This window comes from Carettochelys insculpta, chromosome 13 (genome assembly GCF_033958435.1).
Source record: "Carettochelys insculpta isolate YL-2023 chromosome 13, ASM3395843v1, whole genome shotgun sequence".
In the NCBI taxonomy this organism is placed as follows: Eukaryota; Metazoa; Chordata; order Testudines; family Carettochelyidae; genus Carettochelys; species Carettochelys insculpta.
In genome coordinates, this window is record NC_134149.1 from 12,073,931 (window position 1) to 12,090,523 (window position 16,593).

Consider the following 16,593-nt stretch of genomic DNA (forward strand, 5'->3'; position numbering starts at 1 on the left):
CATATGGTGGGAGGAGGGGTAAGGTGTCAGAGCCCCTGGGAGGCCCAGGGCACTAGTGGGGGAGCCTCTTGCATGCACCAGCAGTGGAGCAACATGACTCTGCTCCCCTGGCTCCCAGCCACATCACTTGGGAAGCAGCAGGTCCCCCCTGCACTCACCAGGAGGAAGCGGAGTGACATAGCCAAGAGCCAGCCAGTGCAAGGCTCCTGCTAGACCTCTGGGCCACATTGATGAGGGAGGGGGGATTTAGGAAAGAGTCCAGGGAAGCAGGGAAGCAGGGGTGGGAGGAGGCAGGCAGGGGCGGGCCCTAGGGCAGAGGGGGTACTGTCCCAGACCTCCCCAGGTGGCACGAGGGAGGAATCATGTGGGGGGAGGTCATGGGGCAGTGTCCCCCTGTGTCCTTCCTCCCCAGTCAACCATGCAGTCCAACAAAAGATATTATTTCCTACACCTTGTCGCTCTCACATCCTCTGAACCTGTATCTGCCTGAGCGACAGCAGTGACCCATTGAAACTGAAGTTCTGCATCCTTACCACAGGCCAGGCTCTCGTGTCTGAACCACGTTTCCCGTGATGCCACTTGCTTGCTTCAAATGAATCCCAAGGAAACTTTATGGTGGAATAAGCCTTGCCAGTGCAAAGCACCAGTGTAAAGAGGCAGTTGCACCACTTTATACACCATTGCACTGATATGATGACATGCCCCCATGTAATCTCTCTTCCATTGACGCTGCTGAATGTTCTACTGCTGTAAGTTTAGCAGAGCTTGTCCCGCGGCTTTTCAGTTAGTCCAGGTATTCCCAACCTATGGGTCAGGACCCAAACAAGAGTCACCATTAGATTTTCTAAGGGTCACTGGTAGGGTTGCCCTGAGCTGCATGTGGCTCTTTAAGGAGCCATTTGCAGCTGACTCCTTTGCCGCCACTCACTCCACTTCCAGTCCCTGCCCCACTGTGTTGAAATGGAACTCAGTGTAATTGGTTTAATGGCCAGCAGGAGGCATCCAGCTGTTAAACCAACTAAATTGAGTCCCATTTCAGTGTGACAGGGCAGGGAACTGCCCATACTGCAGGTGAGAGAAGGAAGTAGGAGAGTTGGGGGAGCCATGTGGCAGCAGTGGCACTCGTATGAGGTAGGTGAGGGGGGCGTTCCACGGCTGTGAAGGGTTTAAGCCTGGGGGGGGCGGGAAGGGCAAATCAAGATTTATAAAAAAAAATTTCCTGAGGAGAAACACCCTTCCCATTTTGAATTGCCTTTGATCACAAAGTCTTAGTGAATTGTCAGAATGGTTCCCTGTCTCGAAAAGGTTTTGGGGTCAAAACCTGTTTGTCCAGGTTTTGAAAATGAAGAGGTGTACAAGGTAGATACTAAGCATCAGAACAATAGGCTAGGTACCTCCTACTTGTCTTCTTCTTCAGCTTGATTAAATTCACTTTAGATTCAGCGATCCGATATTGTTATCCAACTCTGATCTTATTCCTTCCCACAACCATTAATTATTTGCCTTTGAGCCTATTGTAATGTCTGTTGTTTTGCGGTCTCATCTCAGTTCCACGGCAAATAAGCAGTTATCCTCAAAATCAGGGACATGTACATGTTCATCGCGGCAAAACGGAGTATCCTCTGCTACCATCTTTTCTTTGTCACTCAAAGGTGTCTAAAGGAGGGGGTCGGAGGGGGACATCTGCAATGGATCTCTCCAGACAACTGCATGTGAAATATAATTTTCTTTTTCTTGGAAGTGATTACTCACTGCAAGTGGCACTTCAGTCTGAGCAAAGCAAAGTGAAAACAAAAAGAGATAAACTCCTCATTTGGTAGCTATTTGTATACTGAGTGAAACAAAAATAGAGCTTTTTCTGGAATGGTATGGAATAGAAAGAGGTGCCCTAGTTTTGCTTGATAAGGTCTGGGCTACAGAAAAACCTGACAGGATCCACTCTCACAGACCTGTGAACCAACTTTGTCATCTTGAAACAATTACAGTCACCGCACTGTATTTTTCATCTCTAACCGGGTTTTTTATAAGACATTTTACACTTGAGAAATGGAAGAAAATGAAGAGCTACATCTTTTGTTTCTGTATTGGAGAGATTAGCTGACATGGGAGGCTTTCTTTCTCTAGTGTGCAGTAATAATGATCAATATCACTAAGGATTCTTTATCAGAGTAGTGACTTCACTTTTTTTTCTTTAGGGCAAATAGATTTTTCTTTTCTTAAGCATAATTGGTAATAAAAAATCTTGTCCTCTATTACTTTTGGAGTCTGACTTTTGAATTAATTGATCTGCTACACAGCCGTGTGTGTTTTCTTGGTACAGAAATATTGACTATCTCTGTATACAGGTAACAGTGCAAATATTACTAATGGATTAGTGCCCTACTTAATTACTTATTGGACATAACATCTCAGAATGTATCTAGGTCATTTTAGGGTTATTCACATCTTTAGAATAACGACCTGTAATTTCAATTTACTACCCAAAACAAGCACGGAATGTCTTTACTGAAACAGGAAGGGTTACAGTAAATCTGGCGTAAGATCAGAATCATAAGCGTAGAGGCCACATCTTATTCTCACAAGTGAAGTTTGAATGTTGTTTTCACACCTCGTAATCTGCTTACTTTTTAACAGAAATGCTTGTGCTTTCTGACATGAAAAAGACATGCTTGTGCTTTCTGACGTGAAAAAGAGTCAGGCCCATTGACTTCACTGGGGCAACAGAATCACTCACAGGGGTAATGGGTTTTGTGATTTTTCTTAGGTAAAACAACAAACTACCCAATGCCCAACTCATTGAAGTTAAGGGGGTTATTGCCTTGTAGTTTGTGCCAAGATTTAATAGCACCCTTCAACTTCCTGAAGGGGAGCTCTAAAGAGGAGGGTGAAAAACTGTTCTCAGTGGTGTCAGATGACAGAACAAGGAGCAACGGTCTGAAGTTGAGGAGGTAGAGGTGTGTTAGATATTAGGAAAAACTACTTCACCAGGAGGGTGTTGAAGCATTGGAATGTGTTGCCTAGAGAGGTGGTGGATTCTCCATCCCTCAAGATTTTTAAGTTCCGGCTTGACAAGGTCCTGGCTGGGATGACTTAGTGGGGGTTAAGTATCAGAGGGGTAGCCGTGTTCGTCTGGATCTGTAACAGCAATGAGGGGTCCTGTGGCACTTTATAGACTAACAGAAAAGTTTTGAGCATGAGCTTTCATGAGCAAAGACTCACTTCATCAGATGCTGGTCTTGGAAATCTGCAGGACCAGGTATAAATAAGCCAGAGCAAGGGTGGGGATAACAAGGTTAGCTCAGTCAGGAAGGATGAGGCTTACTACCAGCAGTTGATCTGGAGGTGTGAACACCAAGGGAGGGGAAGCTGCTTCTGTATTTAGCCAGCCATTTGCAGTCTTTGTTTAAGCCTGAGCTGAGGGCGTTGAATTTGCAGATGAATTGTAGCTCAGAAATTTCTCTTTGGAGTCTGGTCCTGAAATTTCTTTGCTGTATCAAAACAAAAAGCAGTCAAGTAGCACTTTAAAGACTAGCAAAATGGATTTAAATCGTGATGGGAACTTTCTGAGTCACTGTAGGAGCTTGTCTGCACACTTGGCTCAATCTAATTCTTGACCTTCCCCCCACCCCTCCACTCTCTGATTTGCTCACCTTCATTATCTTTTTCTGATTTGTCCTCCTTGCTTACTGTTCTTGGTTCTCTGTGCCTTAAATATTGAGTCTGTTCTGGTCTGGCTATGGTCTGAAGAAGTGGGTCTGTCCCACGAAAGCTCACCTAATAAACCATTTTGCTAGTCTTTAAAGTGCTACTTGACTGCTTTTTGTTTTGATAGTGTATAGACTAGCACGGCTCCCTCTCTGTTACTATTCTTTGCTGTAGGATAGCTACTTTTAAGTCTGCTACTGTGTGGCCTGGGAGATTGAAGTGCTCTCCTACTGGTTGATGGTGCTTGAAGCGGGGGCTGGGCTAGATGACCTCCTGAGGTCCCTTCCAGCCCTAGAATTCTATGAGTGTATAAGATTTGCCCCCATATTATGAAATGTGCTTCATATCAGTACTGTAGTCTGAAGGGAGGACAGTATAAATAGCCACACCTGCAGTCTCCAAAACATTCCCTTCTCTCATCTCCAGTATTTGCTACAGGAGTTTTTCCTGTCTCCTTTCTCTTCAGAGTGTGTCTATAATAAAATATTTTATCACGAAAGCCAAATAATTAGTTAGCATTAGGGTTAGCTGGTACTATCCTTATTTTATGTTTACTTTGCATAACACTGCGGCCGGTCTTTTAGTTACTCACTCTTTTTATCAGCCCTTTAGGTGACTAGTATATTCTTTTGGGAGGTGGCCACAATATGACTTTCTCCTATTGATATTCCCTAGTAGTGAGAGTTCAAGGCCTCACTTTTACAACTGTAAACATGATTAACCTTTAACCACCGTGAATAAGAGGCTTTAAAATGCTTTGGTGACCGACTTCTGAATTTGTCTTTTCAGTTGATATTCTCTGTCATCATCCTACTGCATTTCCCAACCTTTGTTTTACTCCTTGTAGCTGTTGCTTCTTCTTATAACCCTAGATCAGTGTTTCTTAACCAGTGATATGAGTATCCTTGGGGGTAAACCGAGGTCTTCCAAGGGGTATGTCAACTCATCTAGACATTTGCCTAGTTTTACAACAGGTTTCATAAAAATAGTAGTAAAGTCAGTACAATCTAAAAGTTCACTCAGACAATGACTGGTTTCTACTTCTTCGTATGCCTTATGCTGAAATGTAAGTACAATATTTCTATTCCAAATCATTTATTTGATAAGATGGTAGAAAGTCAGCAAGTTTCCAGTCTTCTGTGATATCTTTGCATGTTTTTGTAAGTAGGTTTTAAGTGAGGTGTAACTTGGTGATAAGCAAAACTCCTGAAAAGGGCACAGTAATCTGGAAAGGTCAAATGGCATTTGTTTCAAGACCTCAGAGTAATTTAGGACCATGTTTCTCAGCTGTGGTATGTTTATCCTTAGGGGTATGAAAGAGAAGTCTGGGGGTACTTATAGTTTTTTTAAAAGGGTGGTTTATAAAAAAAGGGTGTGAAACACTGCCCTAGATTACGAAGGCTGTCTTTTTCTGCTTGTTTATACAGGCCCTAGCACCGTAAGACCCCAGTGTTTGATAGGGCCCTTTGAGTGCTATTACACTACTCTAACAAAGGTATTTAAAAAAAAAGTTTTCAAAGATTCTACTTCTCCTTTGCCAGGGTGACTTTGAGGGCACTTTCCTTCTCTCTGGCATTTTGGGATGGGTGAAAAGTAATATAGGAAATTTGGTTGCCAAAGCTTTTGGGACAGTGCTTCCACAAATCAGAAGCAACACAACCTAAGCAACCTGACCTAACAGAACAGGTAAAAAAAACCAGCCCAGCCTGTGGATCTCCAAACACACACATGCCGAGGGAGCTAGTGCTGTTTCTCCTGACTCTTCTTTGGTCTTTTCCCCTCAAAAGCTGTGTCTGCACTAGCACTGTGCATTCGAAAGAGGTATGCAAATGAAGAAACTGAAAATGCAAATGAGGTGCATATATCTTTTGATGGAGATACACATCTCATAGAACTGGAAGGGACCTTGGGAGGTCATCAAGTCCAGTCCCCTGCCCTCTTGGCAGGACCAAACACCAACTCTGACAGATTTTTTTTTTAAATCTATTTGCCCCAGACTGCTAAACTGCCTCCTCAAGGACTGAACACACAACTCTGGGTTTAGCAGGCGAATGTGAAGGATTGTTTCCAAGATGGGTTTTACCTTGGAAAGAGTTAAGTCTACACTGCCTTTCTTCTTTCCAAAGAAGAATATGCAAATAAGGCACCCTATGTAAACCTGCACCTCATTTGCATTTTCAGGTTCCTCATTTGCATGCCTCTTTTGAAAGCTCAGTGCTAGTGTAGACACAGCCACGGAGCGTTCCTTTGTTTGTTTGTTTGTTTGTTTAAAGGGAAGGTGGAGCCTCGTTCTTATGAAAGTGGGAAGAAGATGTCAGATATGCAGGGAAGGAGGGACCTAGGGCAGAGGGGGATTAAAATCCTACCGGTGAATGCTGATGCAGTGACTCATCCCGCCTATGACTAATCGCTGCCTAGAACAGCTTGTTTCGGGGCTGCGCGATGTGCAGCTTGTCCTGCGGAGGGAGCAGACAGGTTATGCGAATTGGCAAGGGGGTGGGGTGCCATTTCCTTTGATCCGCAGCTGACTCTCGTGCGGAGGAGAAGGGGGCGCAGCTCTCTGCAGCCGGGGCAGCTCCCCACGGGGTCCCCCGCCTGCAGCTGCCGACCAAGCCCCAGACCCCCGTCTTGCAGCCAGGGTGCAGCGTGGAAGGCTGGCGGCCAGCACCTGGCACCGTGATGCAATCCAGGGGGGTCAGGAAATGCCACAGGGCCCCAGTACCCCCGGCCCCAGCAGAGCAGCCCCCAAAGGGAATGATCCGGGAGCGGCTGGGCCGGAAGGGACCCGGCCTCACTTGGCAGCTGCAGGCCCGCTTCTAGAGCGAGGGAGCCGCCTGCTCTGGCTAAGGACGGCGGCGGCGCTGAGCTCCCGGCTGACCTACTTTCCGTGCGAGTTCCCAAGGGGGCACCGGCGGTTCCAGCGCTCCCCGGGATCCCCGCACCCATCCTGCCGGCACCCCGCACCCCGGCTGCACCCACCCTGCCCGGGATCCCAGCACCCATCCTGCCGGGACCCCGCACCACCCTTGCACCCATCCTGCCCGAGATCCCCGCAGCCTGGCCGCACCCATCCCGCTCTGGTTCCCTGAACCTAACACCTGCACCCCCCGGTGCATCAGTCCCTGCCCGGCCCAGGCCCGATACAGGCCGCACACCCAGCTCCCTGCGCAGACCCACCGGCTCCCTCCTGCAGCGCTAGGTGCGTGCAAAGCCAGCCCCGGCTGCTGCTCGCCCAGAGCCCGGGGGCCCCGACCCTGCTGGCCCTGAAGTCACCCAGCAAGCTCGGGACCTGGATCCGGGCCCGGGCTCTGCCGGCGGGCCAAGCGCGCTCCCGCCTTCTCCCGGGATCAGGGCCCCGGCTTCCTGGCGCGTTCCCGCCGTTCCTTGGAGGCGCGCTCCCGGCAGGCGCGCGCCCCGGCTCAGCCTCCTTGCTCCTGGGCGCGCTCCCCGCAGGCGCGCTCCCGGGTGCCAGGGCCAGAGGGAGGGGTGGCGGGCGCGCGCCTGTGTCATGCCAGGAGGACGGGCTAAGCCCGCCGCCGCCGCCGAGTTACACAACCAGGCAGGGCACATCGCGCTGCAAATGTGAGTTCCCCAAGTCCTGGGCAGCCCGGAGCCCGTGTCCGCCCAGCGCCGGCCCGGCCCGGCCCGGCCCCAGCACCTGCCCCCTGCAGCTCTGGAGGCTCTGCCGCACGGGGGCTGCAGCGACCCTCGTGACATGGTTCCTTCGGGCGGGGGGACTGGCTGGCTCCTGCTGACCCTGGTGCCTGGCATGGAACGCAGCGCGCCAGCTGGTGGCATCGCGTCCTCCTAGACGGGTAGGTCCGGGGCTGCTCACCTGGGCTGCTGGGGCGGCGGTGGGGAGGGGGGCGGGCTGGGGTTCCTCTGCAGGGGTAGATGCTGTGGCCAGACCTTCCTCCCCTCCCCAGATGTGTGTCCCAGGAGTTTCTAGCAGCCTTAGCTGCGGGATGCCTTCCAGCCTCCGTGTGGCTCTTAAAACAGTTCCCCAGCACCCCCCAACCCCCGAGAGAAATAATGAGACTCCAATGGGGTCTTTGCTGAGCCCCAAAGCAGGTTTAGTTCCTGCTTCAGTCCTCCCTCCGTGCGCTTTCCCACATGTAAAGTTCCAGCTGTCAATTAAACTCTGAAGTTACCTTATGTTAAGAATTAAAAATCCACCGAATGAAAAGGAGAGTGCACTGGGCATTGAGTAAATTGGCTGTGAATCAGAGAATACATTTGTAAGTCATTCTGGTATCTGCATGCTTACAGCTGGCAGAAGCAGCATCTTCACCGGCAGAGTTGCATAACTTACCTGGGGAAGCTTTGGGGATGAAAGCAAGTGACCATCTGAGATCCAAATGCCATGCAGAGTTGGAATTGTAGAGTGTCCTGGTGCTGTGAAATCATTGGAGGGAAATAATAAAAGAGCAAGGGGTTATAATGTGTTTGTTTTAGTGAAAGGAAAATTGATCTGCTCTTGGTTTACTTCCTATTTTGAATTTTTATAATGCTGTGGATCTGATAATAGTACAGTACAACAGGAGGAAAATTTAAAACCCAAGTAATGTTCCGATATATAGAATCTAAGATCCAGGTTACAAAGTTACTCTTCCCAACATAGATATTGTGCCTTTTGATTTTGCAAAGGGCTTTACATAAAAAGCGGGGGAATGTGAAGGCTTTTACACACCCAAGTATGTTTCAGGTATAGATTTGTGAATGATGTATTGTTTCTAATAATTGAAATTGTAAATAGATTGCTCTGGCAGGTTCATGTTTGAAACATGTCTTGAAGCCGAGGTTATATGACTCATAAGGTATCATACCTATTCTATAGAACACTTGACCTTTATAAAATTCCATAATCCTGTGTAGAATTGAAGCCACTGTATTTCTAGCTTTGCCAATTGTGTGAACAGTCTTCAAGGTAGATCCCTCATAAGCAGATTTAAGAGCAATCCTCTCGTGGATATGGGCACAGAACCAACACTTAAATTCAAGAAGGGCTTATTCTGATGGAAGCTGCATACCTGAGCTAGGGAGTAACCTCAGAAATTATATGGCTGCAGTCAAAGCCATTAAAATTGACTATCCCTTTATCAATCTCTCAGGGTGTGGCCTATTTTAGGAGGGAAGGGTTATTTCTTATCCCAACTTTATTTTGTCCTGTGCAGTGAAAGCAGAGGTATTGATATAATTAATGAGTTGAGATTTACTACTTGTGTACATGGTGAAATATCAGGAGAGATTTCATTTCTTAAACAAAAACACTGAGTCACCTGTGCTCTCTTCCCTAATTTCACTGGACTGTACCTACTGGTGCCTGGAATTTTAGTATAGCAACATGCTTTTGTATCAGATACTGTTACTGATACTTAAGATTTACACTATTCTTTGCAGAGTCATAGCACTGTACAAACACTATAATACTCAGGATTGTAAATCCAGATTTCTGGTATATACTACAAAAACCGTTTCAAATACAGAAGAGCCAGAAATGGAATTTGTGTGTGTGGAACATTGCAAATGCTATACTTTTTTAAAAAACACAAACTTTGCAGGCCAGAGGACTTTTGCAGACATTAACACATCAGCAAAATCACTTTGGGTTCTATGTACATGAGAACATGTGCTCCAACAATTTTCGTTTGCCTGAAATGGCAAACCAAAGGAAACTAGTCACTTGGGCATTTGATAGGAACACAGCTCCCTGCAGACTAATATTCAGTAGTAATGATAGCATTATGGACTTCTTATCAGATAAAGCTGTGATAAATATGGCAAGCAGCAAAGAGGAGAAAAGTATTCATCACCAGAAAAAGAGAAAATTCCTAATGGCTATTAAAGAAAAAACAGTCAATGTAAAAATGGAGCTCCATTAGAATAATATTGATATGATGCTTTCACATCTCTTTGGTTAGTTCTGCACACAGCTGAAGCCCTGGAAACTGCTAGGAGTTGAACCCATGGAAAATGTATAAAGGATCAGAAGAATATGTTGGTTGCTCTGTTTGTTTTTGCTGATTAAAAGATATCAGTTCGATTGATTTATGTTAATATAGAGTGAGTCTAGCTTGTCAGTCTAAAGCGAGTTCGTGTAAGGGAGTAAAGCTGGTTGAGGCATTTTGAAAACAATTGAAATGTCACTGAGAAATGGCCAAAATAGATGCAGGATTCTTTTCCCATTTTCCAAACAGCTCTATATATGACTGTGTGAAATGATTTTAACCAGTGTCAGATTCATGTTGAGCACCCGCATATTGAAAAGCAACTCAGAGTTAAAGATTACATTTGGCATGTGAGTGGGTCCATAATTAAAATCGCATTGTATGGGAAGCAAACTCAGGCAGGAGAGATATTGTCATTAAATCCAGCTTCTGCTCGTGGCAGCGAGAATTTGGTAGCAATGCATTACTGTTCAGACTTAGGGTTAGCATATGCACATAAGTTATACTGCTTTAACCAAACTGATACATTTAGAGCAGCATGCCCACCCTAGTGGAGACTCACTTATCCCAGTATAACAGTACTTATAACCATCTAGCTTATTCCTATGTGGAATGAGGAATAAGATATAGTATAGTATAAGAATAAGAGGTGTACCAATATGAATGCATCCACACTGAGATTTGTACTGGTATGACTGTTACAGAAAAAAAACCAAAACCAAAACCAAAAATACCCCCAACCAAAATAGCTATACCAATACACCCAGCTTTAATAGTGTGTCATGTGCTATTGAAATGATATACCACTAGGTCATTCTTGTTCCAAGCAATTGGCAAGCCATTAATGCAGAGATGAACTGACATACCTATCTCATAGAGCTAGAGCTGATCTTCAGAGGTCATCAAGTCCAGTCCCCTGCCCTCTTGGCAGACCCTACCACCAGCCCTTGGGAGATTTTTTTTTAAATTTATTTGCCCCAGATTCCTAAATGGCACCCTCGAGGATTGAATTAACAACCCTGGGTTTAGCAAGGGCTCAAACCAGCAAGCTCCTCCTGAAAGGAACTTACTATTTACAGTCAGAAAGGAAGGTAAGTAACTCACACCCCAGGTGAGACTTGAACCTACAGCCCTTGGCTTAAGGGGTTAAGACCTTATCCATTATGCCACTGGGGCACATGTTATGACCTGGTAAGGCCATTCCTCCCTGTCTAGTTTTCTGACACACAGTAGGTCAAACTTGTTTCACAGATGCTTTCTCTTCTCATGTGCATTCCTGTAACCTCAGTGATTTCAGCTGTCTTGAAGTTGTATAAAGGAGAGCAAAATTAGATCCAGGGAACTCAGTTGTACCTTTAAGCCTGTGTTGGTGGCTGAGGGAAAGGTCTGGGAGTATGTACCTTAGAGAGGCACAGTGTATCCCAGAGCATCCCTGCATACAGGCGAAGTACAGCCACTGCTCTTCTGCATCTGGCTAGTATTTATACCACCTTCGTCACTATAGCACCTGAGCACCATAGCATGCATTCTCTCAATGGCCAGCTGTCTTTGATGGGTAATGCTGAGGAGCTCTGGAGCCATTAACTCCTCCTTACTTTGCTGTCTCTTTCAGATGAGTACAAGTATGAGAATGGTGGCTGGCCCCTGTGTAGGACAAAAAGGTGATAGGCTTCATCTAGCCTGAATGCTGGATGAAATGCACTTCCATCCTGCCCCCTTTACTGTGAATTGAATGGCGTAGGGGGGTGCAATTCATAACAGAATTTGACCTACTTTATTTTTTCATTCCAGAGCTTTGACCTGGTCTACACAAAGAAGTTGCACCAGTTCAACTTCAGTCCATTGTTAAACGGATGTAATTTAATTGATGCAGCTAAGAGCACTTTGTGTTCCAAAGTGGCTCATTTTAGTTTAGTTTAAACTTGTTGCCAGATGGCTTAAATTAAACCAGAATAACCCACTGTTGCACTGTAATAAGCATTTGCACTGGTTTAGCAAAATTGATCTAAAAATCACACCTATATTATAAAGATGCAACTTTGTGATGTAGCTACATCCTTCTACAAAACCTGAAATAAGGTGTGAATTACAAGCAAAATGTAGTACAGGTGGAACCTCTCTAGTCCAGCACCATGGGGACCTGACCGGTGCTGAATGAGAGAATTTGCCAAACCACAAGAGGACAATATTGTCTAGCAATGTTACTAACACTTCCACTGCTTACTGGGCTCTTAGAAGCCATTTAGGGGTAAGTTAGAGCTAAACAACAGCGTAGAATACTGAGAGGCAGGACTGGTGGCTGGAAACAAACTTTATGTTTTTGCCTGGTTTTGCCGGGAAAAACTGAGGAGTGTCTACATGGCAAATGCCCTTTGTTGGCAGTCTGTCGACAAAACCCGGCACATCCACTGGCAGCATCATACCTCTCCCCGTTCAGGCATAATGCCCCTCTCAACTGTGTGCTATCGACAAAACAGCCATGTAGACTCTCTGGGGCCCTTTTGGCAGCAGACAGGTTTCCAGTTCACCAAACAGCCCTGTTTTTCAGAGCTTCCGGTCGGCCATTCTGTCAAGAGAGGGCCAGGCAGTCTGGCCGCTCACTGTCGACAGAGCAGATTGCTCTTTTGATCTGCTTTCCTGTGTGGATGCGATCTGTCGACAGAAGTTTAACCGGGAAATCCCTTCTGACAGTAACTTCTGTCAACAGACGCTTCTCGCATAGATGGGGCCAATAGGTGGACATCCAGCTCACTAAAACATACTGGCCATGGATGTTGCCGGATGAGAGCTTGCTGGTTGCAAAGCTGATACATTCTCAATTCACAGAGATGCCAATATGGGAAAATGGCAGCCCAGTTGAGGATAAATCTGAGATCGCATCAGAGGAAGTATGTTTGTGAAAATCCATCGAGCTGGTAAAGTGCACTGACCCATCTGACTCTGCCAACGGAATTTTATTTAATTTTATAGACATTTCTATGGTGTACATCACTGCAGTAAATGAATGTCTCATTAATATTGTAATATGAAACACTGCCAAACATATATTTCCTTTCGGGGACTTACGAGATTGCCACTGACAGTAGATTACCGGCTCAAGTCCAACAACAGTTGCTAGCAGTCCAAAGTCATTGTGGTGAGATGTCTGTTTGGTGAAATATATGTAACACATCCATTTCATAGTGAGCAAGTGTCACCAGCGTATCAGTAGGCCTCAAAATTAGTACTCATTGGCCATCTCTGCACACAGGACAAAACTGAACTGCCTTCAGGTGTGCACTCTCCAATGATGGCCTAAATACTAAGTCCAAAGCCATCACTCGGCGATTTTTCATGGACAGTAAATCCACCTAGAATTATACGCTCAATGCCTAAAGAGTCAGGTTGTAAATGATAGCTGTATTTGTATTTATAGTCTGCATCTGGCAGTCATCTCTCTCTATTCAGGCGTCAGACTGAGATTTGGGCGAGCTGTTTACAGCTATGCTGCAGATTCATTGTGTGACCTTGGGCAAGTCACTTAAATCCTCTGTGCCTCAGTTCCCTCATCTGTAAAATGGGACTAGTAATGCTTTCCCATATCCCAAGGGTTTTATGAAGATATATTCATCAGTGTATGTGAGATGCTGTGATGAATGCAGTGTGGGTGTATGTGTAAATGTATTTACAAACAATCTCAGCTTGGTTAAGGTGTCAAGTAGTTAGCAATGCAAGGAATCGTAGCCACAAAATGCTGATCTCCTCCCTTGTTGCACCTGTTCTGCCTGTAACGTACGTGCGCACAAAATTAATATGGTTTATTTATGCTGACCATTTTCTGGAACCTGCCCACTGTTGTCTCACTTTAAATCACAACAGTGTAACCCACATTGCTTTACCCTAATAAAGTTTCAACCATGAATAATACATTACAGTGTAAACCAGTAACAAAGTAGATAGCAGCACAAACTGCTCCTGACTGTTGTATGGGGGCATGAGAGACAGAGAGCACACTAAATCCAGAATGTATTTTAAAACTAATTCAGATTAACGAGAGAGGCAGAGAAGGATGGGATCCCGGCCCCAGAAAAGTCAATGGAAAAAAAATTCTTCGACATAATCGGAGCCAAGATTTCACATAGTATTGAAGAAAGCCACTGAAATCCTCTGAAATGGTAACAGCTGCATTTAAAAGTCCCTGTGAAGCATCACTTGGTGTTAATCTCTTGAGGTATATACAGAGTGAAGCCAATGCAAGTCACTTTTTATTACTGGGGAGGGTGTTGTGGGATTGGTCCCGTGTTTGCTTACTGTAGCAAACATAGCAATTAAGGAGGTCATAATAATTAAGGAGGCTCACACCCCATGTTTAGGAAGTGCAGGGGCTAAACCTGTTCAGCCTGTCTCTGATGCAAGTACACAATTGTGATTTACGGGGGATTCAAAATTTGCTCTGATCAAGCTGCTTTGAATCAAATCAGACACAGCTGGGGACTCAGCATGAAACTGAAGGAGACTTCATCCCCGTTTTTTGCCTTTTCTGTACACATTAAAGTTTAATTGCATGGTTGGAAATGACAAATTGGAATCAGGACTATTTTTTCCCTCATAATATGAGGAGGATAGTAAGTGTTGGTAGTGAAACAAACCCAAGGCTGTATTTCTGCAACCCATAAACAGACACATTTCATATTTAATCTTATTGCGGAGGGCTGAGCTTTACTGGTGGAGAAGACATGGTAAGAAGTCAGTGTAATCAGTGGCTTGTTTTTATTGTCTGTCAGTCATAGCATGGACCTCTGGCAAAGGCCTCCCAGCATGGTTAGACTTTATGATTGCATAGAGGGCATAGACAGTCTTGGGAGCCACTCCTGGGACAGACAGTTCCTGGTGCCATTGGTGCTGTTGCTGTCTAGAACCGTACCCTATTAAGGGTTGTCTCAGCAACAGTGTTTCCTGTAAGCTGAGTGCTTGGATGGCCACCCAGGAGAGAGTCAAATGCCACCCAGCTGATTAACAGAGCACCCACAGCCAGCAGCGTGTGTTTCTACTGATGGTTCACATCGTAACATGCCTTGGTGCACGTAACAAAATGCATTCCACACGCAAATGGAAAAAAATTAGAGAGAACATTGCTTGACAAGTCTTGGATCTTGGGGATATCAATAGCAAGATCTTCTGAGATCTTCCTCTAGGACCCATTAGGCTTGAACGGAAGCTTCAACTGAGGATCCCATTACTTGGGGCAGTTTGCAGAACTCAATGCCAGCTCCTTCTCTTGGTTAAAATATGGGCGAAACCTCGTGCCTGAGAAGAATCTTGCTGATCATGACTGGCAAAAGATATTGATTAATGGGAAATGTTGGTACAGCTCCTGCTATATGCTTTCCACAGAGTTTGCAGTAATTCAGGGAAAAAACCAAGGGCTTCAGAATGGGACAGGGGATGTGATTTCGTGAGACTGTGAGCAAACTCCACTTCTGTTTGGTGGCAGAGCCCGCTTTGGCATCCTGGGGTCAGAGCCAGGTCCCAAGCATAATGAAGTAACACTGTTTAATTTGACCACTAAGCTATTTAGAAATAAATGGGCCTGATCCCGAACTTCATATATGAGAGACCTCCAACACTTTGGGGGAGTTTATATTCACATTCCAATCTGGATCCAAACTCCCCTGTTTGTCCCTAACTGTTATTGAGTAGGCATTTAGGAGTTAAAACGAGCTACTGTAGTGGGTTTATTGTTAGTTTTTATAGTAGTGTGTTGTGAACAGGAATGTAGAATCAAACTTTTCACTTGAGGGACAGAAGAATAGCCTATCTGATTTGAGTTTTTTGAATGGAAAGGTTTGAATGTTCATATGCGATCCAACTGCAATAATGGCTGAGTTGAAAGCTGTCTCTAATATGGTCATGTACTAGATCTCATGAGTGAAATGTTGTAAATACAACATATTTTTTTTTTTAAATTTCAGAACCTGTAGTGTTTGTGGGAACTGTGGTGGGCTTTTCTAATATAGTCCAGTTTGATTAATTTAACTGAAGAATTATCAGTGAGTAGATAATTAATTTTGCACAGACGGCAAGAATCTGATGCTCTTGTATTATATATTGAAGCCTCAGCAAGACATGAATTTTTCAGTTAATTTCTCTTGGATTGAAGCTGGAGTTTCCCCTTTTGTGAGACTGAGCTAACCATTTCAGTGTTTGCCATTCAGATGTTTTAAGGCAGCTTTTATTTGTTCTTATATGAGTTACAAGTTCACAAGGAACTTTATAGATAAATGCTTGTTTCTGTTATATACTAATCTATGCAGATGTCTTCTCTTATTCTTTTGAAAGCATTGAAGTAAATATTGCTGATTATATAGATTTTCAAATAGGCATTTCCGAAAGACTTCTTTTAGATTTTATCTGATATTAACAAAACTTCGAAAACATTGTGCAAAAGTCGTAAAAGCCACAAGAGAAATATTTTGTGTTTGTCTCTGGCACAATGTTTAGTAAATCTAGGGATGAAATCCTGACCCTATTGAAGTCAATGGGGACTTTGACATTAGAAGGATTTCTTGCAGACTTTGCGTAGTAATGTGGAACTTGGAATAATTATTGCGAGTACTCTTTTACAAAAAAAAATATGAAAAGGATCTTTTACTTTTATGTTCTTGAAATCTATTTGGAGGAGTTAAGTCAGCATAGTTCATGTTTGATTAACCTTTAAATTTCCAACAGTTAACTGAAATAGAACATTTGATCATAAAACAGTTCTTTTTGTACATTGGCTGTCATCAGTTTCAGCTTCTGTTAGGCATCTTCTCAGTTGACAGTAATAGTGCCTGGTTCTGCTCCTACTCTGACAGTATTCCTAGTAGCTTTGATAGAATAACTCTGAGCCCCTGATTTGGGAATTTCATTGGCACACAATCCTGCTACCGGTTGAAGCTCTCTCATCCGTCACGCTTGG

At 44.7% G+C, this 16,593-nt stretch overlaps 1 protein-coding gene across 3 annotated transcripts in view; it reads left to right on the top strand.

Moving 5' to 3' along the window:
- Positions 1-7,257: 7,257 nt before the first annotated feature.
- Positions 7,258-16,593, top strand: part of PASD1 (PAS domain containing repressor 1) — a 95,979-nt gene continuing 86,643 nt past the window's right edge. For all 3 annotated transcript variants that reach the window (XM_075007742.1, XM_075007743.1, XM_075007744.1), the window contains exon 1: positions 7,258-7,520. The gene's annotated coding sequence lies outside the window, so the exon portion shown is untranslated. The remainder of the gene's footprint in view (positions 7,521-16,593) is intronic.